General features: G+C 38.0%; 1 long non-coding RNA gene across 1 annotated transcript; it reads right to left on the bottom strand.

Moving 5' to 3' along the window:
• Positions 1–1,502: 1,502 nt before the first annotated feature.
• On the bottom strand, positions 1,503–9,577 carry LOC308301310. Its single transcript, XR_013962871.1, has 4 exons — positions 9,461–9,577; positions 8,400–8,496; positions 7,159–7,255; positions 1,503–1,734 (listed from the first exon to the last, which is right to left on the bottom strand). It is a non-coding gene; the product is annotated as an uncharacterized lncRNA (long non-coding RNA).
• Between the last annotated feature and the right edge of the window lie 601 nt (positions 9,578–10,178).

Below are 10,178 nucleotides of genomic sequence, written 5' to 3'. Positions count from 1 at the left end.
TAAATGTTACCAGGCCCTCCAGGCCCAGGACCTTTCCCCACACACACCCATTGTAACTTCAAACTTCATTTTAACCATGATAGATTCATTAAAAACACAGATTATTTTTTTCTGGCGACTCATATTATCCTCCTAATATGTGAGCCCCTTTGCCCCTTGACTTAACGAGACAATAGGTTGTCAGGAGGACTAGAGGTATTTATGTGTTAGTAAAACGTCTTCTATTTGTGTTGATTTTCATGATGATTGTGAAAAACTTAAAATGTGCCACAACAAAAGCTCAAAAGAGCTGGAGAGAAAGGGAGACCCCTGTGACTGAACAAACACTCTATCTATAGCAATGATTTCCATCAGAATCTAGAGCTATTTAAGTATTGATTGGCTTTATTTGGATTCAGGAAAAACAAGCATCTTATCGAGACATGAGACAAGAAATCCAGAGTTGAGTTATAAGTATTGAATCCTAAATGACCACAATGTTTAACTTTGTTCATTACAGAGTCCAGTGCACTGCCTGATGACTGATGTTTTATCATCATTTATGTTGGATGAATATATTTTTACAGTTTACAGACACCAGGTTAAATAAAACTGGTACAATAATAATGTTGCTCTCCTTTCCTATTGGTCACTCTAGTACCCCTGGTGGTTGTGGTGCCAACATTAAATGTCTGTGATCCTGTCCTTTCTGCATAATGTTAAATATAACCAGAATATGGACTTTGCAGCCCCAGGCCTGTGTGTGTGTGTGTGTGTGTGTGTGTGTGTGTGTGTGTGTGTGTGTGTGTGTGTGTGTGTGTGTGTGTGTGTGTGTGTGTGTGTGTGTGTGTGTGTCACACCTCAGATTGATGAGGACGAGGAGTGAAGTGATTTTTCAGGCTAGGCTATTGAAGTCCATCCTTTTCAGGCTAGGTTATTAGCCCCTCCTGTGTATCATCATGTGTATCAGATACGCTTTCTCTGACAGTTTTTGGATAGCTACGCTTGGCTACAAATCTTTTCTGAAGAGGTGTCTGAAAATCGGGAGTAAGTCTGCAGTTTTAACTGCACTGAGGAGTGTGTACCACAATTCACCCTTTGTCAGCCTTCTGATTGGTCCCTGACTGACCAACCAGCAGGCTCTTTCTGCCTTGTCCCGCCCTGGTTCCGCCTGTTTTATGTTGAATTTGCTAAAACATATTTTTTGGAGAAATAAAAACATTTAAAAACATGCCCAGTCAGTATACTGCACCTGAGAGGCTCCTTTTAATGAAATCAAGTTTAAAATGAGAATTGAATACACAAAATAACAATAAGAAGCAACTGAATGTCAATGGTAGTGGATGGAGAGAAAGGACTTTTGTCCCACCAAGACACAGCAACCAATGGGTGCGAAGAGGGGCGGGAACAACGTGCAGGACTTGACAAAGGGTGAATTTGGAAACATTTTTAAAGTAGAAGAAAAGCAACACATTATTATGAAGGCTTACGTCCATTTATTGGAAACATACAGCATGGTTTTCGACTCATTTAATTAAGCATTGTTACATTTCCATGAAACGTACACACCCTGAAGTTCACATGTCTTCAGTCCGGTGGGGTTGTTTTTTTTTTTATTCCAGCAGCAAAAACACACCCCATGCCTTCACCAGCATTCCATATAAATATTGGTTCTTTCTTCCTCTCCTCCTCCTTCTCCTCCTTCTTCTTCTCCTCCTTCTTACTCTCTTTTTGTTTCTCCATGATTAATGGATGCTAAAGATATTGAGATTGAGAGAAAACATGTCTTAATGTCTCTAATGCCAATTACATTTTAATTAAACATTGTACATTTGAACTCATGTCTGTTTTAGTTATTATCTTACTCTTACAAAACTGCTGCGGGTTTAGAAACAACTATCTCTTTGAATAATACTCCTCAAATTAAGTGGAAACTGAGCTACACTTCCTAACCGCCTCTCCGCTGTACCAAGACATCAGAGACACATACTTCTCACAGATCATTAACCACCTAAGGAGAGTTTGAAAATATGTGACCGATGATAAAAAAAAATAAAAAAAAAATAAAATAAAATAAAACTCACATCTACTGGGTGAAGTACAACATTGTGCAAACACAGCAGCAAGATTTGTGGGCTGCTGTGATAAGTGAAGGATATCAAATGGAACCCAACCACCTTAAAGACTATTAATCATTGTATCCCTGCACTATTTGCATGTAACCTTGAGTTAACTAAGAGGCTAAAAAACAACAGCAAAGAGAGAGAGGGAGAAACACATTAGAAAGCATGTTAGTTATAATTACTTGGCAGGCCGCAGGTGTTATAATAGGTCGGAACGGACACTCACAGACATGTTATGGTGGGAATTGCATTAGTATTATCATTTTAATTTATATTGTATTTGAATCACTATTATGCAATATATTGTCATTATAAGTCAAAGTAGTCATTTCAATGGTCACTGGGTGAGTCATTTCTGAGGTGTTAGATAATTTGTTCTGTAAATACTTCATTTTATGATGTTTATGATCTTGTTATTAAAGGGGAAGACCACCATTTCCAATATTGAACTATGTCATTAATATAACTTAGAGGAGTTGTGTGGAAATTGAAAACAAGTCTCCCCCCCCCCCCCCCCCCCCCCCCCCCCCCCCAATGTTTAATTGCTTTTATGTTGCTCTGCATGTTTAACTTCATCGTTTTAAATTGTCATAATTGTGGCACATTGTACCTCTATAAACAACCGAACCTAAGTCTGTCTACTTCCTAGCCGATGAATGTTATCTGTTTTCCTGCTGCAGGAAGCTCTGCCCTGGCCAGTGGATACTTCCTAGCCAATGATTGTTTCTCTCTTTTCCTGCTGCAAGAAGCTCAGCCCTGGCCAGTGGTCAGGACAGGACACAGAGAGAGAGAGAGAGAGAGAGAGAGAGAGAGAGAGAGAGAGAGAGAGAGAGAGAGAGAGAGAGAGAGAGAGAGAGAGAGAGAGAGATAGGCACACCTGGCTCCATTTAGAGAAAGCAGACTTTGCACCCAATGCACACAAATTACGTGTTTTTTGTTTTGTTTTGTTTTTTCACTTAATAATACATACAAAGAGATCAGGACAAAAAGCAGTCGAATCACTCTAAAAATAAGGAAAATAAATTAAAAAATGCAACGAATAAGCTTGATGTTATACATTTAGGAAATATATTAATCACAGATTCTTCTGGTTTTCATAGCTTTAGTTTTTGTACAATCTTTTAAGGTTTCTAAGTATGACAATAGTAGGGGTTTAAAAACAACAATATTTCTGCACACCAATTTGTGCAGAAATAGTTGGTGTGCGGACTCTTATTTTCTTATTTGCATGTAACCTTGATACATGAAACCTGTTTCACTCCTTTCACTTGTACATCTTTTGTTTTGATTGTATTGTATTGTATTTAGAGTTCTCAATGGGCCTGAAAATTAAGGCCCGGCCCTAACTGGGCCCTAACTGGGCAGGCCCAAGGCCCTACCCGGCCCTACTAGTTAGCATACATTTTAGGCCCTACCCTACCCTAAATGTCGGGTCGGGTTCGGGTATGGTCAGGTTCTCATTACTCTATCACAGAGTAATAGTAACAAAATAATAATAAAAAATATATTTTCTTTTTTCATTGAGCCCGAACCCTACCCGGCCAGACTAATTAGCATACATTTTAGGCCCTACCCTACCCTAAATGTCGGTTCGGGTATGGTCGACTTCGGGCAGAATTTGAGAACTCTAATTGTATTGTATTACATTATAATATATTGTATTGTATTGTATTGTATTGTATTGTATTGTATTGTATTGTATTGTGGAGAGAGAGAGAGAGAGAGAGAGAGAGAGAGAGAGAGAGAGAGAGAGAGAGAGAGAGAGAGAGAGAGAGAGAGGAAGCCTGTCTATATTCTCTATGAATGCAATTCTGCTCATAACACTGTATAATTATAGTTATTAGAACAAAGAAATACAAATATGGTTTATAACAACACATTAGAAAGCATGTTAGTTATATAATTACTTATAATCAGTGGTGAAAGTGAGCCGGAATGGCCGGAACCCCCGTTCCGTTAAAACATTTGGGGCCGGAACGGCGTTCCGTTAAGAAAGGGAGAAGCCAGCTGTCAAAAATCCCATGTTAAAAATAACCTGCCACAAACGCACGTCCAGGAAGAAAACAATAGCCTATACTAAAGTCAGATTAACATACAGTAGGCTACACAAGTGTTACTAGTTAGACTATATTTTCTGATAAAGTGCTTCTAAATTATTCCCGTGGGTTTGTGTAGGTCAGTGTAATCGATTCGGTTTGTTTCAGTGTTTGACACGGAGCGGGTAGAGGTGGGACGTTCGTGAACGAATCGAGTCGTTTGAACGGCTCTTTGAAATGAACGATATAGGATTCGGTTCACAGTAGGGAGCCGTTCCTTCGAATGAGCCAGTCTTTTGAACGGCTCTTTGAAAGGAACGGATCCTAGAGATCCGGCTCACTTCAAAGAGCCATAAATCCCATCTCTAGGAGAGACTCTAGTCGTGTCTGTGGCACTGTGCCTGCCATGGTGCCTGCATGCGATGCAGCCTAAGCTGCAGAATAGACCAAAACTAGACCTTACCCGTTCGAATATATGTGCTGCAAAATATGTGCAGAGTGTGGGTTATGGGGAAAGTAACTGTAACTGCATGGTGTGTGCGTGAGAATATGTCGGAGCATCATAATGTAAGGAGCAGCCCATGGAGGAGTGTATATTTATGATGGATACAAATAATTTAACAGCTAAATTAGGTGAATAGAAGTATGAGGATGTATTTGCTCCACATAATTTTTCTATACCCGTTGGAAGATGAGACACACATCACCCGTTGCATGCGTGACCCATGCAGAGAGAGAGAGAGAGAGAGAGAGAGAGAGAGAGAGAGAGACTGCAACATTCCTAACTGTGAGAGAGGTGTGTGTGGGCCCGGGGCTACAGATCCCATGGCCTGGAGGAACGGACCGTAACCCTGACAACAGGCTGTAGAGCTGTAGAGTGAAGAAACGCTAATAAATAGCTATAATTTTGGGAAAAATGAAATTCGGGCTCCGTCACCGTGTGTATAATGCTAATGGCCAATGCCATGTTAAATTTGAGATCAGTCGCTGAAGCGAGTAAATAGATAATGCATTTTGTGACCTACTGACTGACTGACTGACTGACTGACCTCTCTCTAATTATAGTATGGATGATTCTATTCTGCATCTTTGGAAATACCCCAGTAAAGTAGGCTAGGCTATACTTAAAACCTGTACTTAAATACAGTACTTTAGTAAATGTAGACATAGTTACTTTAGATAACTGGTTATAATAATATTAATAATAATATATTATATTATCGCATCTGGAATTTATATAGAGCTTTCAAACATGCTTTACATGTGTGTGGGGGCCTGGGGAGACAACAAATAAGAGAGCAGGATATGGTGACAGGATAGAATAATGTTGCTCTATCAGCATTTCTTTCTTTGTTGATGCTGCTACTGTATGTGTTTATGTGGATACTAAACAAAATGTTGTTGTACAGTGACCATAAACATCTTATCTTATCTTAGGTGATTCTGCTAGCCCTATTGCTTACCCTTCTGTATGGAACAATGAACAATATGAAGAGGCTTATTATAGATATTTCCTTTAGGATTTCAATCATGTTTCATGTTACAGTAAGTGTAATGCCGTTGCCTAATTCAGGTGTAGGACCTGTAGTGTTTTTATTGTGTGTATAACTATGCCAAAATGCAGTTTTCTATGCATTTCAGGGGTTTTGGGGGGTTAGAGCCTCCCAATTTTTTCCGGCCGCGCAGCTTCGCCGCGCGGCCAATTTTGGGACAGTTCCGGCAAGAATTTCAAACCACTTTCACCACTGCTTATAATGGCAGGTGTTATGATAGGTCGGAACAGACACTCAGACATTTTATGGTGGGAATTGCATTAGTATTATAAATTATAATTCTCATTTATATTGTATTCGAATCACTATAATAATGCAATATATTGTCATTATAAGTCAATTAGTCATTTCAATGGTCAATGGGTGAGTAATTCCTAAGGTGTTAGATCATTTGTTCTGTAAATACTTCATTTTATGATATGATCTTTTTATTAAGTGCTTAATGTTTCATTGCTTTTATGTTGCTCTGCATGTTTAACCTCATAGTTTTAAAATTGTCATAATTGTGGCACATTGTAGCCATGCTATGACAGGTGCTGTGTAAATAAAGTTGACTTACTTACTTACTAATGATGTTTTATCACTTTATTTAAATAATCCATTGACCACTTAATGTTAGTGTCTAAAAGTTACACTATAATGCAATTATTATAATGTATTATATGTAATACTCCAGTTCTTAAAGGGATATTTCACTTTCAAAAACACTTTTGGTAATTGTATTGTCTAATCAGACTTTTATGAACACCCTGAACAGTTTTTGATTTGCTTGATTCAATATTTACGTAGATATTTGAAGTAAATGTTACCAGGCCCTCCTCCTCCAGGGCCCCTCCTCAAACACACCCACTGTAACTTCAAACTCAATTTAAACCATGATAGATTCATTAAAAACTCCCATTATTATATTTTTGTCCTGGTGACTCATACTACCCTCCTAATATGTGAACTGGCCGATCTCTTTTCATCTATTTTTAATAATCTTTTATAGTATTTAATTTGTTCCATTTCCTCAGTACACATAGTTTTAGTCATCATAGCTTGGTTTTTATCTAGTTTATATTTGTTGACAACATTGTCAGTAGAAAATGTTTTTCGTCTTAGTTTTAGTCGACAAAATTAACACTACTCAGATCAGGAACAAACTCTCAGAATACTGCAGGTCTGCTGCCACTACCTTTTAAAAGGTTTCCTATGTAAATAAGCCGAAAGGCTTTCTTGGATCTCCTTTTAGTTGACCTTGTACCACTACTACTGTCGTGAAACTGTACCTTTTCCTATGCAATCTCCTAATAAAATTTTCAATCAATCTTTCAATCAATCAAACTGTTATTTCTTCTAAAACACAACTAAAGACCTTTCTGTTTTCCGCTGAGTTATTCTTTTTCTCTTCTGCACTGTAATTGTACTTATTTTACTTATTTTGTTAGGCAGGTCATGTTGTCAGAATGCCTGATAGCCACATACCAAAGATGCTGCTCTACAGTCAGCTGAAGGAGGGACAGCGTGGCCTGGGAAAACCTCTTCTCCGCGTCAGAGACACACTGAAGGCCAATCTCAGGAGCTGCAACATAAAGTGGAAAGAAATAACTGCTTGTCTACTCATCTGTCGGATCGATGGGAGATTCCACCACCACCATCCTAGTTATATTATTGTATAGTGTTTCCATGTTTCATTGCTTAATGTTTCATTGCTTTTATGTTGCTCTGCATGTTTAACCTCATAGTTTTAAAATTGTCATAATTGTGGCACATTGTAGCCATGCTATGACAGGTGCTGTGTAAATAAAGTTGACTTACTTACTTACTAATGATGTTTTATCACTTTATTTAAATAATCCATTGACCACTTAATGTTAGTGTCTAAAAGTTACACTATAATGCAATTATTATAATGTATTATATGTAATACTCCAGTTCTTAAAGGGATATTTCACTTTCAAAAACACTTTTGGTAATTGTATTGTCTAATCAGACTTTTATGAACACCCTGAACAGTTTTTGATTTGCTTGATTCAATATTTACGTAGATATTTGAAGTAAATGTTACCAGGCCCTCCTCCTCCAGGGCCCCTCCTCAAACACACCCACTGTAACTTCAAACTCAATTTAAACCATGATAGATTCATTAAAAACTCCCATTATTATATTTTTGTCCTGGTGACTCATACTACCCTCCTAATATGTGAACTGGCCGATCTCTTTTCATCTATTTTTAATAATCTTTTATAGTATTTAATTTGTTCCATTTCCTCAGTACACATAGTTTTAGTCATCATAGCTTGGTTTTTATCTAGTTTATATTTGTTGACAACATTGTCAGTAGAAAATGTTTTTCGTCTTAGTTTTAGTCGACAAAATTAACACTACTCAGATCAGGAACAAACTCTCAGAATACTGCAGGTCTGCTGCCACTACCTTTTAAAAGGTTTCCTATGTAAATAAGCCGAAAGGCTTTCTTGGATCTCCTTTTAGTTGACCTTGTACCACTACTACTGTCGTGAAACTGTACCTTTTCCTATGCAATCTCTTAATAACATTTTCAATCAATCTTTCAATCAATCAAACTGTTATTTCTTCTAAAACACAACTAAAGACCTTTCTGTTTTCCGCTGAGTTATTCTTTTTCTCTTCTGCACTGTAATTGTACTTATTTTACTTATTTTGTTAGGCAGGTCATGTTGTCAGAATGCCTGATAGCCACATACCAAAGATGCTGCTCTACAGTCAGCTGAAGGAGGGACAGCGTGGCCTGGGAAAACCTCTTCTCCGCGTCAGAGACACACTGAAGGCCAATCTCAGGAGCTGCAACATAAAGTGGAAAGAAATAACTGCTTGTCTACTCATCTGTCGGATCGATGGGAGATTCCACCACCACCATCCTAGTTATATTATTGTATAGTGTTTCCATGCTTGATGTTCTGTGTAAAGCACATTGAATTGTCTTGTTGATGAAATGGGCTACACAAATAAAACTACCTTGCTTTGACTTTTATAATAATAATCTGAGCCCATATAGCACTTGACCTAGCCATGACCACCGTGCACTGTCTTATGCAATGGTTAACATTTAGTGGCAGTTACCTTTTTTCTTGGCATCATACATTACTTTTTGTCCACTGGTTCCCACCATGTAAAGTATAGTTGGCACGCTATGCCCTACATCCATTTTAGATTACATGTCCCATTATTATTCTCTCTGTCCCTTATTGACGCCACTGTATATCGCTCTGGATGAAGAGTCTGATAAATACCCACATTGTAAATATTAAATTGCAACAAAGTTGCTATGTTAAATTGCAACTGGATCTGGTTAATGAATTTAGGCAACAGACAATAATGAGTAATACTAATAATGGCAAGTGAGATAGATTCAACTGTCCTATTCTATGCAAGTTTTATAGGACACAACATTACTAAATGTTTAGTGCTATCCTATGTAAATAATGTGAATGCATAATAAGCAGAATATTATTTTTTTTTTAAATATCATTTAGCTTATTAAAACATGATTTCATAGTGTAGTAAATTAGAAGACAGTCCATTGTTTCATCACAATAGGGTTAGTGAGGAGGGGTTTTAGAGAAGGATTGGCCTAAACCCCCTCCTGCTATCCATGACCAAAAGTAAAAGTTGGACATTATAATGTTTAGAGTCTAAACTTTAGACTGATGTACTATATAAGGCATCACATACATACATTACATGGTTTTCATAGAAGTGTCACCAGTTAGGTAACTACTTAATATAAGTGGTCTGAGAGTCTTACCTGCTTCAAAGTTGATAGCTGGTGTAGGTGTGGAGAGACAGAGGGACAAAGACGTATTAATCAACAAGGACAAAGAAACGTCTCTCTGCAGGGTGTCTCTCTGTCGTTTTATTGTTTTCAGTCTGGACTTCATTCAATGTGACACCCGATCCCCAAGTTATTATATGGGAGGAGTCGGATGCCTGGTTTACATGAAATGGAGCTATTGTATGGGAGGAGTCGGATGCCTGGTTTACATGAAATGGAGCTATTATATGGGAGGAGTCGGATGCCTGGTTTACATGAAATGGAGCTGAATGTGTGTCTCTCTCTCTCTCTGTGCGTGTGCGTGCGTGCGTGCGTGTGTGTGTGTGTGTGTGTGTGTGTGTGTGTGTGTGAGAGTTAACTATTATCCCCACCAGTGTATTTCACAAACTGCGTGTCAACTGGTTGCTTGTTTCTCTCTCGGAACACTGCCGGACACTGCTGTACAGTAAGAAACAGTAGGAAGGGTGACTATTCACTCTAAGGAGACACAGTGCTTTGCTACAGTCTTATAGGGTAAGAGTTTCATTATCTAATCTTAAGGTATTATTAAAGCAGCACTATGTAACTTTATTTTAATGGATAAAACATAATTGTGTCCAATCTGTATGGTAGAGTATGTTGATACAATATATCCTATACAATCTGTATGGTAGAGTATGTTAATAACATATAACGTATACAATCTGTATGG

The sequence above is a fragment of the Nannobrachium achirus genome (assembly GCF_963921795.1).
Source record: "Nannobrachium achirus genome assembly, chromosome: 16".
NCBI lineage: Eukaryota > Metazoa > Chordata > Actinopteri > Myctophiformes > Myctophidae > Nannobrachium > Nannobrachium achirus.
This window is presented reverse-complemented; position numbering and strand designations above follow the sequence as displayed.